Source organism: Patagioenas fasciata, chromosome 3, assembly GCF_037038585.1.
Source record: "Patagioenas fasciata isolate bPatFas1 chromosome 3, bPatFas1.hap1, whole genome shotgun sequence".
In the NCBI taxonomy this organism is placed as follows: domain Eukaryota; kingdom Metazoa; phylum Chordata; class Aves; order Columbiformes; family Columbidae; genus Patagioenas; species Patagioenas fasciata.
Genome location: NC_092522.1, coordinates 30,950,912 through 30,968,863, shown reverse-complemented (window position 1 = coordinate 30,968,863; position 17,952 = coordinate 30,950,912). Strand labels below are relative to the sequence as shown.

Genomic DNA, 17,952 nt, shown 5'->3' with positions numbered 1-17,952 from the left:
GCAATGTTTGGATTTAATTACAGTAGGCCAAATTTTGCCCTCAGATACACCAGTCAACTTGGGTAAGACTTGGCATGGAGAGGACATTTTTAAATCAAATACCATGGTATTTTTACAATACCATGCCAAATAGGGCATAATATATTTTTAGAAACTTTCTCATTTATAATAATAAAATGCTCTTCAAGATGATTCACATTAAAAGAAACAATTATTTTGGCTCACAGGACATGTTTGTAACTATGTGTAGACACTTATTTGGATGCAATTCAGCAGCATGTAAATTCAGAATGTGGATATATGCCAGTGGCAGGGAGGAAAAAAATCTCGAGGAAGTGAGCTGTTACTCAGTAGCTGTTGATGTTTCCTTTGCCTGCTCGGAGCTCCCTATAGCTTCACAGGGGTGAAAAACTGGAAGGGAACTCCAGGGGTCATCTGGTCTATGCTATTGCAGAAGGATAAAATCAAACTGACAAGGACAGACATCTGTCAGTAATGGTTTAATATCTTTTGAAAACATTTTAAAAAGGGAAATTCCATGCTCTCCCGTATTCTTCAGTATTTTTGGAGACAGACAAGCTTTTCCTAATGGCTAACTTGAATGGCTTTTGATGCAAATTAAGCAAATTAATTCTTTCTCTTTCCACTGTGGTCAGGAGGAACAGCTGAGCATGTGCTGTCCCTCACTGGAAGGTTGTCAGTTTGCCTCCTTTCAATCAAACCTCTTTTAGAAGAGGCATGGTAGAGAACCTTCAGCTTTTCCATCTCATTTATATGCACATTAAATCCTCTCAATACTTGCCACTCTCCTTGGGGTCCTTCCCCAGTTATCTCCATCTCTTTCCATTCCAGAGCCAAAACCACCAGTTCAAATCTGAGCAGCAGTGAGGAGAGTACAATAATCAAGTCCCATATGTTGCATATAACTTTTCTCAGTTTGCAGTAGCCTCACATTGTTGATTCACATTTAATCCACAATCCACCATGAACCTCATGTACATCTACCTGCACCAATTGTTTCCTTCAGATTTTAGACCATTTCTCCAACTTGTCAAGATCCCTTGAATTCTAATTTAGTCCTTCAAAAGGGTTTGTGACACCTTTCAGGTTATAGTGCTCTAGTCCATTATCCAAAACATTTACTTTTGAAGAAAACTGGGCCTGGATAGAAAATGCTTAAATGGTTCCGTGTTTTTAAGTGTCAACAACAGCTACTTACTATTTAGAAGCAATATTTCACTCATCTATGCGTCCCAAATATGACAATTTCACTATGATCTATTTTAATTTATTTAGTGCAGCATCAAAAGCCTTTCTTAGGATATAGTTATTCTGTGATTTTCTCCTAACCAGCTAAAAATCAAATTATTTCTTTCCTTGGGTGGATGTGTCATTTCCAAGGCAAAAATAAAAAAGCTCTATATTTAAGGTGCATGCCTCTAAGAAATAATGTTGTTAAATCAAAGCTATTACTGGTGATACTTTCTGAACTTGAATACAGGCAGTCTATTTATTAACATGGATGAAAAATTATTACAGTTATTAACCTGTAAATCACTGGTGTAACATGTTATTCCAATAATTCTCAGGGCGGCGGGGGACGGGGGGTGTGGGTGCGAGGAGGGGAAAGTAAACAATATTTTGAAACCTATTTGTAATGCAACTTGCCATCTTTCTGCCGAAGTCAAAAAGAGACTGTAAGGACAACAACTCTGGTTTATTGCTTTTTATTCTTTTTAACTAACCTGAAAGCAGGGGAACACTCATTATGCTCTGGGCAGAAAAAGTTGTTCTGCCTCAGGCTGTGCTATCTCCCCTCTCCCCTTTTGCCCTCTTATGTCATTCGTAGCAAAAGAAACATCTTTAAGGAAAGCGGCTACAGTGTTGTCCTGTGGAGAACGCGGTTTGATGTAGCCCAGAAGGTCACAGAGGTACCGAATCAGCAAACGATCTCTGTTTGATACTCTAAAGCTTCTGTCTGAACTTCTCTCACTTCTCCCTCCACTCTCCACTTCATGCCTTCAGCTTAAAATGTATTTGAGGAGGGTTTGGCATTTTTTTTCAGCAATTAACTTTTCGTTATGCAAAACCAGTGGATATTTTAATTCAACAAGTACTGAAATCAGACAATATTAAGCATCTTCAGTTTCAATGCATTTATATGTGTCTAGAATATTTTGTTATTCTGGGTTTTTTTTGTTTGTTTGTTTTGGTTGGTTGGTTGGTTGGTTTTTTATGATGATGCACTATCTTCTCTTGGACAAAGTCTCTGAAGAAATAATAGCACAAAGCTGTTTCTTTGGTGATTTCAGGATATAATAATTCCTCAAGCATAGGCCTCAGAGAATTTAAAGTCAGAAATCCAACAAATAATAACTTTTCTTCTTGGTGAAGTCTAATCTTTTAGAGGATGGATCCTATCTCTTTGTAACCCTTTAATGTCTACAAGCATTCCCCAATGGCCTGAGATCAACAGACCATGTTAAGTTGACACATTTAATTAGGTATGAGTAAATAGATATAGATATATGGAGACAGATATATAGATATATCTCATGTTTCTGTGTGCCCATGAATGAGGGGCATGGAGAAAAGGTACTGTTATGGAGGCCTGGAGTTTTGCTGCTTCTGATCACATGCATCAGCTTTCTTATATTTTATTTTACTGCAGACACAGAGCAGCACATTGGGTACCAGTCTATTGTACTCATTTCAGTCAAAGGACAAGATCTGTTATTTTTGGGTGCTCTGCACCAAAGACATGGTTGAAAATGCACAAAGCCTGTCTGAGCAAGGGTAGGCAGACCTGGGCAGGGTGGGCAGACCACTCGGCTCATTCCAGCAGGCAAGAAACTTATCAACACCATCTTTGTGAACTACAAAGTGGTGATAAATTTGAGACTTCCCTTACCAGTTCATTTTCTTAGTGCACAGGCAAGTAAAGCAATCTATGAAAAACATAGACATTTTTTTGTGCAAGGTCCCCTTATATAATGAGTATGTCCCATTTGCCCTTGCATGTTGAGTGTTGAAATAACTTTCCCAAACTCACAGGTTTTGGAGACAGAAATCATTGCTGTGGCACATTTGGAAAAATACCTAGCACATTTTGACTGTTGTTCTAATATAAAAATTATATGTAAAAGTACAGGCAGATCACGTTGTCAGGAGAGCGTGAACTTTTCACAAGAATGATTTAGTAAGTTTGTCAACGTACGTAAGTGAACCAGACAAACAGATAATGATGATAGACAGACACACTGCTTTTTATGCAAATGGAATCCTATTAAAAGTACAAAAGAGTAGCTATTGAGCATAATTAACTTCAGCAAGTTTCATTTTTTGATACCTTTCAGATTAGAGTAAATTATGAAATAATGTCAAAGAGGATGTAACATCCATGGATGTCATTTTACAGTAAATTCCACCTTAGGTTATTGCATGAAAAAGAGCTATACCCCAACAGGGGTTAGTATCACAGGTGTAATTCAAAATGGGGAGGAACCACAAAAAGAAAAAAAAAAGAAGAAAACAAAACAAAAAACACCTCAATGATTTTCAATGATTTTTTTTTTTTTTTAATGGGCTGAAAGATCATTTTGTTCAAAAGACTCTATGTTCTATTTTCTTCCCTTTACAATATTTCAAGTATACCAATGGGCTGGATAAAAGAGAGTCATCTCACTGAATTTATGATGTCTCTTCAGTTTGAACTCAGCAGGTCTTTGCCATAAAGTGAAAGGTCTAAAAACATTTTCCTGCTTCTCCTGAAGAGAAAAAAAAAAATAACCTTATAGTTGGACTAAATCATTATACAATGTGGTTAGTATTCATTGTCTCCCATGTATCCATCTGGCCAAAAAAACCAAACATCCCAGGTCACTCAGAGGATGTGGTGTTCGTCACAGCAATCTGTGATCTCAAGCAAGCCGAGGTGATTCCATAGGATGCGTGAGTTGCAAAAAGCCCTAAGCAAAGCATGCAGACTGTTAACACTTTATATATTGGTGTGCACTGCACTGACTGCGACGTGAGTTTGCAGATACAGCCTTCCCTTAAAGGTTTATGGAAAAGAGGAAATACAGATGGAAGTTAAAATTGTTACTTGTCCTGATGTACTGCCTTTTGAAATGAATAGTGGAAGGGTCCTAGTACAGGTTACAAAAATAATAGTAAAAGATAATATTATTTATAACATATTTTTAAACCACAAGTCAGCGGGCTGAGTTAAAAGCGGCAGGTTTTCTAAGGAAGCCCTGTGGCTTTGCTGACCCCAGGCAGGCCACAGAGTGACCCAGCTTTCCTGGGCAGGCGGCCTCTCTCCCTGCATCCCTGTGCTGCACACAGACCAAGGAGTGGGGATGCGCAGGCACCTCACCATGCTCTTCCCTGCTATTTCTGCCTTGTCATCGCCCCATACTGCTGCGTCCCAAAGTTGGTTCCTGGTGGCCACAGGCTGAAGGGGAATGTACAGACTCCCCCAGCAGCTGCAGCTTTCCCTGGGGCTATCAATCTCAGAGAGAGGCAGTCTCAAACCTGAAATTCAAAATGCAGGATTTTTCTTTGAATGTGGCTTTATTGATAACCACAATATAATAGCAAAGCCCTGGAGTTTTCCCCTGAATTTGCCTTTCTACATATCCCACAAGATGTGTGTGGTGCCGTTGTCCTGGCAGGGGCTTGCCGGGAGCCACTTGCTAGCGTGACTTGGCACTGATCACTCGGGATAATATGCGGAGGGCTCAGCACCCCTAGTTTAGAGTTACTCAACCAAAATGCTCTGTGCTGGAGTCTGCCAATGTCTTGTGTAATCCTAACAAATTCCAGCATTTCTGAGGAAAGCTACAGGACATTTAAGAATTTTCTGGAAACTTTACCGTTTTCTTTCATGTTTAGTTTTGGTTTTCTATAAACCATCTGGCAGTTTTTATGTGTAAGTTTGTATTACCTGCAACTTCGCATTTTCAATTTAAATCCATGTTTAATTGAGTTTCTCGGAGCAACAATCAAATGATATATTTAGACAAGTTTACTTCTATTGATACCCTGAGGACCAGCAAACTGTTTGGATAGAGAGCATCAAATTGTTACCTGGTTTTGGTGCTTCACCCATCTCTGGAATAACAGCTGGGATCAGGGCTTGTTCTTGGCTCATTGTTAGATAATACTTTTTATTGTACTGCTTTCATAGTGCGCTGCAATCTCACCCACAGATAGCATCTAAAGATGAAGAGAAGCATCAAAGAAACTTCCTTCCTCTGTTTCATGATGGTAAAAGAGCGGAACAAAATAATATCTTCTTTCTTTCTCCCCTTTTCTTTCTATTCAAGAGTCTCACAGCATATTAGATTATGTCTGGAGTTCAGGGTGTGGGCTCAAATATGCCACCCCTGTAGCAATTAAAATTGCAGGATCTTAGTAGCAATATGGAAAGATTAACCATGAGACTTTGCAAGTGGGAAAGAGGAATCTGACTTAAACCAAGATCGTTTCCGCTCTGTCACCCACATACTCACAAGATCCAAGTGATGTGTGTCCATGTAATCAGTCCGGCTTGCAGGCATCAAGGTGCACATGTCCAGGCAGTCTGGCCGGGCTTCCCAGCTGTGACGCAGAGGACAAGAGACAGCAGCTATTGAGTCTTCTTGAGGTCACCTGGTCTTTTCTTCAGATGGGAACCATATCTGCCACCATGACCTTGTGTAGCAACAAGCTGCAGAAGTTCAGTACCTGCCATGCACAGAGGCTGCCCTCACCATGGGCATGCAGGGATGGGTTTTAGGGTGGTAGACTGGTCTCAATCTAAACCCTATTGTAATTGCTGCAATGAGAACAACAAAAAAAAAAGTACTAGATGTAAATCTATAAACAGACATAAATTCATAAATTTAGATATAAATCTGGGGTGAATATGCTGGTCAGTCTGTGTGTTTATGATGCTTTTCTAACCTCTCCCTTTACAATTTTGATATAGTTCTGTCTTTTGCCCAGCAGGACCAGGAGTGGATTCTGGTTTCTAGCATATATGCCAAACATCAATGAAAGGTTCACTTTGTCTCTGTTTGACACATCAGTCTTGAGAATTGGTCTCATTTAATATTCTTATCAGAGTTTGAAGTCATTGAGCTTCTGACTGATTGATTCTTCTGAGCTTTAAATAACAATACTACGTAATGTGATCTTTGTTAAGACTTCCCAGAAGGCGACCAAGAGAACCAGACTTCTGTATTTTGTAGTGTGTCTTTTTTAACTGTTCTTTTGGGTTTTTTAGGAGTTGTTGGTTTGGGTTTGGTTTTTTGGTGTTGTTTTTGGGTTTTGTTTGGTTGGATTTTGTTTGGTTTTTTTTAATTTGTTTTTGTTTTTTTTAGGGGATGTTTGTTTTGTTTTGTTAGTTTGTTTTGTTTGGTTTTTACAAGATGAGTTTAGCTGAAAATAAAAATGTCCCACTAAAAACCATGTAAAGCTTCACACACTCATTAGTGTAACTCTAGAACAGCTTTGTCCTCACCAGAGGCCTCAGTTTGTTGGATGTTGCCTCTAAGTGTGAAAGTCCAGAAAGTACTTTGCTCTTGCGGTCTTTCCCTGAGACTGTTACTGCCCATGGCATACATGGTGTGCTACGAAGTTGTCTGAATCTGGTGGGTACAACCAACTTTGCTTTGGTACAACAGAGCTTTGCTGTGTTAAAATATAATATTGGACGTTAATGGAGGGCTCCCAGGTCCTTCGGTGGCTTCCAGGTCAGCCTTCTGTCCCAAAGAAGGAACAAGGAGTCTCCGTGGGCAACATCAGCGGCCCCGTTTTGGTTCCAAACTCCAGCAGCTCTGGCGGTACCGCCCGGTCTCCGCCGTTAGATGGCAACAGCTCCCCGAGTAACCGCGTGAGGGAACCCGAGCTGCCTTTCCTCTTCCTTCCCAAAAGCTTTCCCAGCCCCGGTTGTGGTTTGGGAGAGGCGAGCTGACGATCCCCGAGTGATGCTCGCCTCTCTACCCTTGGGCCGTGTCCCCTTTCCCAGCCCCTCTGCCCCGGGGGAGTGTGGCACCGCTTACCTCCCCGCCCTGCAAAATACAGGGGGCGGCCAGCAGACCCCCGCTTCCCTCTGAGTTAGGTGAGAGAGGGATTATCTGTGCAATAAAAGGAAAAAGACTTGCACAGGTATCTGAGGGATAGAATTATAGACTTTTGCTTAAATTAAAAACACATAACTTGGGTTTTGCTGCAGTTGGGAGCAGGTTTTCGTCACGTGGAAGGAACAAAAAAAAGTAACAGCTTTGAGGTACAAACTGTGAATGTTTCATTTATCAAGTAATGGAGGTCACGAAACACTGCATTAGTTTTGTTGTTTGTTTTTGTTTTTTTTTTTCATCTTGCAAGACTTCAAATTAAAAATGCTCAGTAGTATCAAAGAAAAAACAGTTGCAGGGAACCCAGTACACCTCAGTTACTCTGCTGCCCAGAGGTCAGATCAGCTACACCAACATCGTTGTCAGGAAATACTTCTCCATCCTAGTCTTAAAGGCATAAAGGCTCCATAACCTCCCAAGCAGACTAGGTCTTCCCCATGCCAGTGACTTCAGTAGCTCTTAAGAGCTTGAGAACTATTTCTCAATAAAAGGTCAAGCTTTGTAGATTAACTATGCAGCCAAGTTTGAGTTTCCAGCTGCTCTGATTCTTCAAAATACCTGAAGATTATAAAGATGCTTGCGTGTCTCCAAGCTTGCTGCTATCAATGAACCTGGGAAGTAATGGAGTGCCAACATAAGTACACATTTAATTATATTGAAATTTTCAAAACACTTATGCTTTACTTTTTTGCCTAAGCCAGGCATTGATCAAAGTAGTGATACATGTGACCAAAACAAACTAATACCCCAAATACCTTAGTTTCCAGTAGTAACATGGGCAGATGTGTACAATTAATAAGCTTTTTAAGCCTATACTTCAATATTAATAGTTTTTTCCACTGTGGCTACCACTTTCATGTCTGACTTTGATAAGACAATGAGCATAAGGTTTCCAGAAGTTACTAATTTTTGGTGCTCGGGAACTCTACTTGCCTTTCTATCTGATGTTATATTATTTTGTTTATTATCTTCATTTTTATTGTAGCTGGGTCATTTTCCTTGCTCCTTCAAGCTCATTCCCATATTCCTGTTTCAAGACTGTACTCAAACTTCATTCCCTTAATACTGAGAGAGATTCGGCTGTTCCCCAGTAAAACAGAGTTTGTTCTTGCAAGCATTGTCTATCACTTCTAAGATTTTCTGAAGCATTGAGATCTTTTTGAAATTATTATCCATAACCCCTCAATTTGGGGAGGGTAATTATTCACCTGATCTTACGAGATTTTTTACATCATCAAAGAGAAGTGCCAAATGATTGCACAATGCCTATTTGTTTACTTCTGTTGACACAGAAATTTAGGGCTTCCTGTGAAGGGAAATACTTTTATCACAATTTTTATTACACAGTGTTAAACTTTTTGTCCTTCCTCTTTTGGCTTTCTCTCAGGCCCAAGGATGCCAAACAGAGGGTTGATGGTATAAATGCCACTTTGAACATCCTGAACTGGCTATGTATTTGAGCTAGATCCATTGCTTGGGTTAGCTTTGATTCTTCATGTATGATGTTCGCCTGCACCACCTGGATTTTGGATTTACCAGCTATCTTCTGTAGCACCGGCTGACCCACCACAAAAGCAAAACATAACAATGACAGAAATAACATATTGGGCCAAGAAGAGGCCCCAAATGTGATGTAAATATTTAGTTTCAGTCACAGCAAGGAGGGTAAGAAGAAAGTGCATTTGAGAATTTTTAAGTAATACTGCTTGCCTCTAAGCAGGATTTGCTCTATTTACCAAAGTTAATCATTAGGTCTGTTCTAATTAATAATAAACAGTTAAGCATTTCTCTGCATTTGAAATGGCTCTTGCATTCCCTAGTAAATCTAAGTACTTGCTTTAAGGTACTCTGCAATGTATTTGCAGCCTTTTTCATAAAATTTGCCTCTTATCCGGAAGATACCTTGGCTACTGGCATGCTATAGGATGGCTTTTATGGACTTCTTTAGAAACAATTCCTCCTACAATTAATTATTATTGTGGGATTGCATAATAATGGAAAGAAAGCAGTTCTTTTTGTGATGACAGTCATTAACTGAGCAGAACAGTCATCATGACAAACACAAAAACGGCATGGAGTCTAAAAATTTTACTCATCCATCTCAGGACTGAGGAGATGCTCACACAGCCATCCTTCGCAGAGACAGCCCTCCACCAGACCAGGTAGAGGAACAGCATCCTTCCAGGTGATGCTGATCTATGGAACTCAGCTAGTTCTGAGCAAATCTTATGAAAGGAACAATTAATCTCACACATGGAAATGAAATCTTAGGTGGTGGCCCATTATGTAGGGTGTTGGGTCTTTCCTGTGTGTGTGCCTGCATGTGTACCTACAGGTAAGCTGTGGAAACAAGAAAAGTCCTGGAGTGTTTCACCACTTATTTTTCCAGACTAAATATTCTGTTGCATCTGCTGCTGTTGCTGGTTTTGTTGGGTTTAAGTGTGCTTTCAATTTGCTTCTCACTAAATAAACATAAAAGCTTGTCAACAAGTTTCTCTTCCTCTACCCTGAAATCTGGTGTAAAGAGAAAGCAAAAATGCCTTATACTCTTTCCTGTCACCTGCTTCATAGATGGCAAAAAGCTGAGTGAATGAATAATTTGAAGTGATTTACTTGGAAACCTTCATCACATGTCTATAGAAAACCTGTCATTTTCCAGAATATATTTGCTTTTCAGAAAATATTCTCTAAATTACTTAGGCCAGTGATCTAGTTACCTGGAACACTTGAGGTAAATGAGTGTTTGGTGACAGCAAATATAATTTACTTTTGTATTTATTAATAAGCGAATGCTTGTGAGACATGTTGTAGATATTTGTGTGGGACTAGCACAAAGCCCTTCATAAAGGAGACCTGCTGCTGGATCACTCTTCATGTGAGGCAGCCAAGTGGGGGTGTTACCAGTCTTCTGTCTGTGCTCTGTCTGTGATCCTTCTACAGCTGCTGCAGTGGGGTACGTCAGTAATTCCTCCTCGTGTGTGCCTGCCCACCCCCAGCCACCCCCAGCCCCATGGTGGGCTTTGCCGCCACACCAAGCATCTCAGTGGGATGCAGCTTTGCGGCAGCACCTCCTCTTCTGCTGTTTCTGCCACCCATATCTGCGCTCAGCAGAAAATGGAGTAAACAGCTGAGGAACGCGGGTGGCAGAAGGAAAAGTGATAATGTCATAAAATATGTAACTGTTCACTACAACAGATGTGAATCAGAGGTTTTTGTTGGTTTAGTAGAGGGCACTTTTTTCTGAATAGCCTGAATTCTCCTAAGGGTCATGGTATAGCAAATCCATTACTTCTAGCACTGGAACAAAGATACCACAACCATACAGCACAAATTGCTGATCCCTTGTAAAATCAATTTGCTGTTTCAAATTTGTTCAATAACTTTTGACGAACAAACTTTGCAATAGCAGACTACACAGGTCAGATATTCCATGTCCTTGTGCAGCTCGAATAAAAACATAAAGCTGGCATAAATTTCAGTTCTTGTTACTTCAAGAAAAATGTGATTGTTTGCCTGTTTCTGATGTGAGTCAGATCTGTCATGCTGCGATTGAATAGTGCCCAACACCCAGCATAGCAGTTGTGGAACCGCAGCCAGAGGATGCTGGTGGGAATGTCCCCAAGGCTGTGTTCAAAGTCTCTAGACAACACTTTCCATCTGCTCTTGCTTTTGAGTTACCAGCATGCAGAGTCAGTTGGCGGTTCGTTGTCTTGTTGAGAGATTTAATACGCTTTGAAACAGTCAAATTAGATAGTAAACTGGTTTCTGTAAGCGATGACTTCAGAATCTGACTCCTCACACTAGGTCTTTGGAGGATGACCAAATCAAACACATCTTCCTGACTCCTTCATTCATGTGGGAAAATTCATTATTCCTCTGCATCTACTTTGAGCGTTGCTGTAATGGGAATTCAGGAGGTTGTTATTCATTTTTTAAAAACTATGCTAAACATGGCATTTTAAATAATACCGTCATGTTGTATACAGCGTTATCAGCAACAGTCATGCGTTTATTATTTATTAGCAGTATTTGCTATTTTTACATTAGCGAGCAGTAAGGACCAATAGGAGCAGATGTGTAGAGTGAAAGAATGGATACCAAGAACTTGACATCCAAACTCTACATGCTGTGAGGTACTTTATTTCAGACTAACTCCAGCCTCCTCCCGTCAAAGTCCGATCTTGTCTGCAGTGAATTATGTGCCCTCATACAGCACAACTTTGAAAAGAAACTCAAGAAACCCAGTTCATGCATGCCATGAATGGCCTAGGACATGAATGAAAGCACAGTAACTAGGGACAGACAACTCTTCAGAAATAGCCTTGATCACTACTAAAATACTAACGTAGAGGTACCAGCTGATGGTCATGATGTGGGTCTTTGAAAACTACGTTTATAACACTCTGGGGTGTTCTGAGTAATTTGCTTAATATGCAAAGAAGTGTTACTATCATTCAATTACTTTTAATCATTTACATTTTTCTCCAAGCTTTACCTGTATGGCTGTATGCTTGCTCCTAGATGGAGTGTAACTTTCTCCCCGTATTTAAGTTAGGGAAGGGTGAATAGCTTATAGGTTAGGGAAAAAGTGATAAAAACATTTTTATGATGTAAGAGATTTTAAGATATTTTTAATGGTTCTAGCACCTCTGCAAAAGGTAATGAAAACTTGAAATTTGGCAGGAGTGTCACTCCTAATGCTGGAAATCAGCTTTGTTCAGCCTGCAAGTTAACTGTATTCTTTTATGCATTGCCTTTGCAATATAGGTTTTATTTACAGGATTGCAAGGTATTTTTCTCTTCCAGCACTGCCTCATTCGCTTGGTGATGGAACCACCGCATTTGCTGTAAATGTGCATAGTGGCTAAAGAGCAAGTGGGGAGTCTGAGGAAACAGAAAGACACATCCAAGTATTGGATTAAAAATTGAAAGGTCTGGGTTCTGTTTCTTTTTCAGGATACCCTACCCGGCATTGGGCAAGTGGATTACAGCTGGCTCTTGGCACCTCTGCCAGCTCTATCATGTGGATAATATGAGGACAAGGATAGAGGATGTGCTCACCCCTGGCCAGGTGAGGGGTGTCTCCAGGGCATCAGCGCCTTCCTCAGCCAGTGCTACACACCAGCTGCAGCCGCTGTCCTCTTCATAAGTACATCAGGTTTTGTGAAACTAAACTCATTCCAGTTTGCGAGGTCTTGGGCCTGCGTGGGCAGCCTTGAAAACACTTTTTATTTAAGCCAGACTCTGGTTAGTGTACACAGATTGCGCCCTGAACAGTGAAAATAAGATGAGGAAATGTCATTTGAAAAAATCCTCTTTGTGTGATCATCATAGCCAAGATTTGCAAAAGCATCTGTGGAGCATCCTGCACAAAGATGTAGTAGCACTTTATCTGTGCTTGTAACACTGTAAAGCTGCATCACACACATCTGTGATATGGACTATTATTAATATTCTAGGACTATCTTATACTTCAGGAAATAAAAGAGCAGGCTATATTTTGAAAGTACTAGAAGTTTGCCCACTTCAGTTGGTTGCATCTGCACAGCCGCCTTGGGAAAACATTGATTTCCGTCATCAGCCTAATCATATCGACATCAAGTAGAAAAAAGATTCTTTCCAGGGGTTTCCACGTTACCAGATGATACTCAGAGGACAACAACTTCCCCTTTAACATTGCTGACACCTCCTGTTTTCCCCTGAAGGAACCAGATATGTAACACTTTCTTTCTTTAACAAGGCAAAATAATTGTCCTGAATGTGATACCTGATGGGAGAATGTCTTGCTTCTTGAGCCTCACAGTGCTGAGTGTCATGGTGCTGAAGTACACTGATGGATCTACAGTTTGATTTTTGAAAGTGTTGTCCCTGTTTTTTGTAGACTTCTGTGAGCAGACCTTTCTGCCACAGATGGAAACAAAGGATGAAGCAAGGATTATTGACCTTTATATCTTCATGCCACAGTCTGCCTGGTAGTTGCATTTTTGTTTAATGGTACGAAAATGATGCTGGAAATCAGATCACAGAATAGTGTAGGTAGGAAGAGACCTCTGGAAGTCTGTAATCCACTCCTCCTAAATAAATTTTAGGGCACTCAGGACTTTACCTCCAGCTGAGTTTCATGTGTCCATAAGTATGAAGGCTTCACAACCCAGTGTCTGATGATCCACAGGGTGAATAACCTTTTCCTTACATCTAAGGCAAAATTCTCACATTCCAGCTTCGGTTCTGGATAATGAATTTAAGGTTGATATAATTTTATACCTTTATGAGGGCTAATTAAAATGAAGTCAATATTTTTTAACAGGTCTCAAAAACTCATAATCATCTTCAATGAATGCCACTGCTGGTGGCAAATGGGAGAACATTTAGGAGATGGCAACTCTTTTGGAGGGCATTAATCGAAATATTAATTAATCCAATTCTTTAAACTGAAGCAGTTTAAATTTTGAATCAGGGAGGCGTGGTGTATTCATGTGCCAACTAAACTCCCCCTTTTGAAGTTTGTGATGGTCCTTCATTACTAGAATCAATGTCCTGTAACACCCATCTCCTTCCCATCTTGCTGCATCCATATTCCAGGTGGAGCTGACTTTTTTGAGTTAAATGCCACTGGAGATTGACAGACAAAACCAGAGAGCATGATGCTCACATTTGAAAAAGGGAGGAACCAATTTTATACAGAGCAAGTGGAAACCAGATGTACTTGAAACTGGGGTGAAAAGAAGCAGAAGTGTCCTTACAATTGAAAATGATTGTTTCCATCAGGTTACACAGCTCTGTATTTCCTAGACCACATACCTGGACTTAATTAGGTTTTTCCAGAAAGAACATTGTTCTTTTTATTCTAATTTTTTAAAAATTAACTTAGTCATAATACTGTATTAGAAAATGAAGTCTGATATTTTTTTACAGAAATGACTGGAAAATTGATAGATTTCCTAGGATTCTTGTTAAAACCTGGCTGTTGATTAGTATCTGTGCTCTATGGGAGAGTAGTAGCTCTGTTGTAGTACAAAACCCCTTCTCTTTAAAAGGCAATTTTCCCCCAAATTTATTTTTGCAGTTGTTTTGAAATCTAGTGGCCTTGGAGATGTACTTGGTCTCAAGGTAACAGTCTCAAGGTGACAGTCCCAAGGCAACAGTCTTGGCATAAAAACACTTCCTGAGGTCAGCAGTTGCATGACTCTTCAGTGGCACCTCGTGAGCCAAGCCATGGCACAGCGTGACACCAGGCACCCACAGGGACACAGTGGTGACCTCTGTGCCATGTAGGGCTGGCTGCCTGGCAATTTTGGTGAGCAGCCCTCAGCAGAGGATCGAGTGAGGGGATGGGCTGGGTGATGAGCGTGAGGGCCATGGGTTAGCTAAGGAGCAGGTAGGATGCTGCCCCCCACCTCAGTCATATCTCCCAGCCCATGGGAATGAAATGAGCCTGTCACAGGGCAGGGAGTGTGCAGGGGGCAGAGGAAATCAAAGCTGCCCTTGACATTTCTTCTGGGCGTGCCAAAATCTGGGAAAGCCAAATGCCTTAGTGTGTTTCCAGCCTCTCTACTTCTCTCTCTCTCTGAATCATAGAATCATAAAATAGTACGGGTTCGAAGGGACCTTCTGAAGTCATCTAGTCCAACTCCCCCAAAGTGACACTGGAAGATAACCTGCTTTGTTGCGAAAGTTACCTGAGGTGCCTATAGGTTTTACTGTGTCTGTTCTTTGGGGAAAAAGCCATGGAGATGGAGGTGGACAGGCGGAAGGGACTGACTAACCTTTGCGGGTAGGAAGAAGGCAAAAGTGACCACAGGGGAAAAGACATGTTTGAGGAATGCCTGAGAGTTTGGCAGGTCTTTGCTGAAAGTAAGTGTATAGTCAGTCACTCTGCACATCTGCAAGCAGGCACTTTGGATTTTGAGAGATCCAACAAGTCCCTCCTGTTGCCCATCCCCGTAACAGAATAGTGTTCTGGGCTACAGTCTGCAAACAATGGGCTTTTTGTAGCTTATTAGTTCAGGTTCTGTTATCATCCTTAACAGGAAGGTTGCCACAGCCACTTGAAAGGAACCACCTCGCATTAATAAAGGCTTAATACTGAGAACATTCTTCAAAGAAAAGTCCTTCCATTGCATTTCTGGAGAAATACCCACAGGGAATTCTGAGACTGAAGCATCTGGAGAGAGATTTAGTGCTCTGCTCTGTGACAAGAGTCTCCTTCTACCCTGGAAATATAGAGGTGTGGGGCAGGGGAAGGCAAGGGGAAGAGAAAAGCAGAGGCAGAGGAAATGCAGAGTTAATGCTACAGTACCATAACTAACCATTTGAAAGATCATATTGCACTTACTCTTGTGGAGTCAAACAGTTTAACTCAAGGAAGCACCATCACTACAGATAAGAGTAGGAAGAAAAAAATTGGTTTATTGACAAAACACTGGGAAAACAGGGACAGAAAAAAAGTGGAGGGCATATTTGTAACTGTTAAAATAAATTAATCAAAACTATCTGTAGAGGATAAATTGTGTATTTTTATCCACATGTAATCTCGTATGTTCTCTTTTTGATTTAAGTTGGTTGTTTTTGTTATTGGACCTGTGCAGTAGCTTAATCAGAAAATCAGTATTAGCCTGTTGAAAACAGCAAGCAGCACTAATCAAGATAGTGTATGGTGTTACTTTATCTGGGCTGAACAGCAAAAGGTGCAAAAGCTGGGGATATTTTGGAGCCAGACCACCCATGAGGAGAGAGCAACAGATGTTCTGTGATTATACGTAACAAATATTTATATTCCTGGCACCCTTTATTCCTTGCTAAAACCTATACCCTTATTACGTGCATGACTGGCTTTCTGCTAAATATGAAATAAGGACACACTTTCTCATTTCTCATTCACAAAGGACATTGCCAGATACATAACTTTGTAAAGCTGTGGCTTCTCAGTCATCATTCATTGAGCAAAAGTAATGAAACTTTTGCAAAAATCATATCAAAACACAGTTGGTAAATGTGCCAGCATCTTCTGTTATCAACGTATTTCCTTGCATACGTGGGACTGAATCTGGATCTTATATCTTCAGGAGAAAACTAGAATTCCTTGTTCTCCCAGTTATATCAGGAATTTCACACTAAAAAAAAAAAAAAAAAGGAATACAAACAAACAAATCAAACTTAACGAAACAGATCTCATCTTGGATTTATGGATTAATCTAATCTTTTAAAGACTGTGCCTAGCCTTTATGACTAATTGTAGAGAAAGTATTGACAGTATATTGCCCTGTCCTATCTACTTGAAAACTATTAAGTAAGTGAAAAGAATCTGAAAGCATGATCGTTTTTAAAAGTAACCTAATTTATTTCACTGACTGATTCATGCCTTTTGAATAATAATAATAATTTTGAGAATTAACTGAAAACTTATCTAAATTCCATCATGCAACACAGATGACTTGCTTTTAACACTAATGTTGTTATATAATGAGTTATATAAATTCATGGAGTCTTGCTCTATTCCCCAGTTCTCTTTGATTGCTCTATGAATGTTACTTTGTTGTGATATTGACAATGACTGATTTATTCCAGAAACATGTCTTCTCTGTTTCCACATTACTTGCAAGACACTGGCATATTAGTATGTGGCAGATATTTTTAGTAATTTACAAATTGTATTAAGATCAAGTCTTTCCTACTTACTTTTCCTTACTTGTAAACTTTTTGTTAGGTTTTATTTTGAGACTCTGTTGTTCTTTATTGGTTTGGTGGTATTATTTCTCATGAGTAATAAAGTGGACTTTCAGAGAGCCTCAAAAGCGATAGCCTGTTACTTTTGTTTCTGGAAGTGAACACTTATGTATGAATAATATGATCACATTTTCTCCTTGTATGGCAGCTCTTGAAAATGATATTCTGAATTCATACAAACTTTTGCAAGCTTTGAATAAATTTCAACTCCTACTGCTCAGATAAGATTAATGTACTTTTTCGTTCAGAAGAATATATATAAAAAACAAACATATAAACCCATCTAATATTTGTCTTGCCTTAGCTATTAGAATACCAGCCACTGGAATTCATCTTCTAATTATGACTGCATAGTTAAAGAATGATTACTAAAGAAAAATAAAAACAACACTGAAGAATGAAAGAATTGGTATAACTGGAAAATTCCTTCTTTTGTTATCTGAGAAGCTACATATTTTCACAAAGGATATTTTTGGCAAGTCACAAGTTATTGAGAGGAACAAAAGTGACCCATTGCTCTGATTAAAAGATCTCAAATACATAATGTTATCTCTATCTGTGTTTGTATACGTTTACACACATTTATATTTTAATTCAGCTTTAGAAAAAAGAGAGGGATCAAGAAAACCGTATTTAAACTGTACATGAATGATGAGTTAGGAAAGAAGAATAGACAGGGTGGAGGAAGATGGAAGAGAAGATACAAAGGAGAAAGAAAAGATATAAAAGAAGAAAACACTTGAACTACCACAACCAAAAAACCAAAATATGCTAAGACTTCATTTATTCCCTAGCACATATTCACATATCTCAGAGAGGAAGGAATCAAAAATCTTCATCTTACCCTTATCTCTGCCCACCTGGATCCAAAGCATGAAGAAGCCATGCAAGAACATGAAATGCAATCTTATTCCTTCATGGACACACCATTTAGCCTGTGGTCAAAGAGTAAATGACTCTTCCAGCAATCATATCAACACATTTGCTGTTGCAGATTTTCTCTCCTAAAAAGAATGAGCAGTTCTTTAGACACCAGTGCTTGAGGAAGAACTTCTAGTTATCTTCTTGTTTTAAAAGAAAAAAATACAAATTTTTTTTGGCA

General features: G+C 39.7%; 1 long non-coding RNA gene across 1 annotated transcript in view; it reads left to right on the top strand.

Moving 5' to 3' along the window:
- Positions 1-16,918, top strand: part of LOC139827533 (uncharacterized) — a 51,591-nt gene extending 34,673 nt beyond the window's left edge. Inside the window, exon 2 of the long non-coding RNA XR_011738215.1 lies at positions 12,081-16,918. This is a non-coding gene — a long non-coding RNA (uncharacterized lncRNA). The remainder of the gene's footprint in view (positions 1-12,080) is intronic.
- Positions 16,919-17,952: the final 1,034 nt, after the last annotated feature.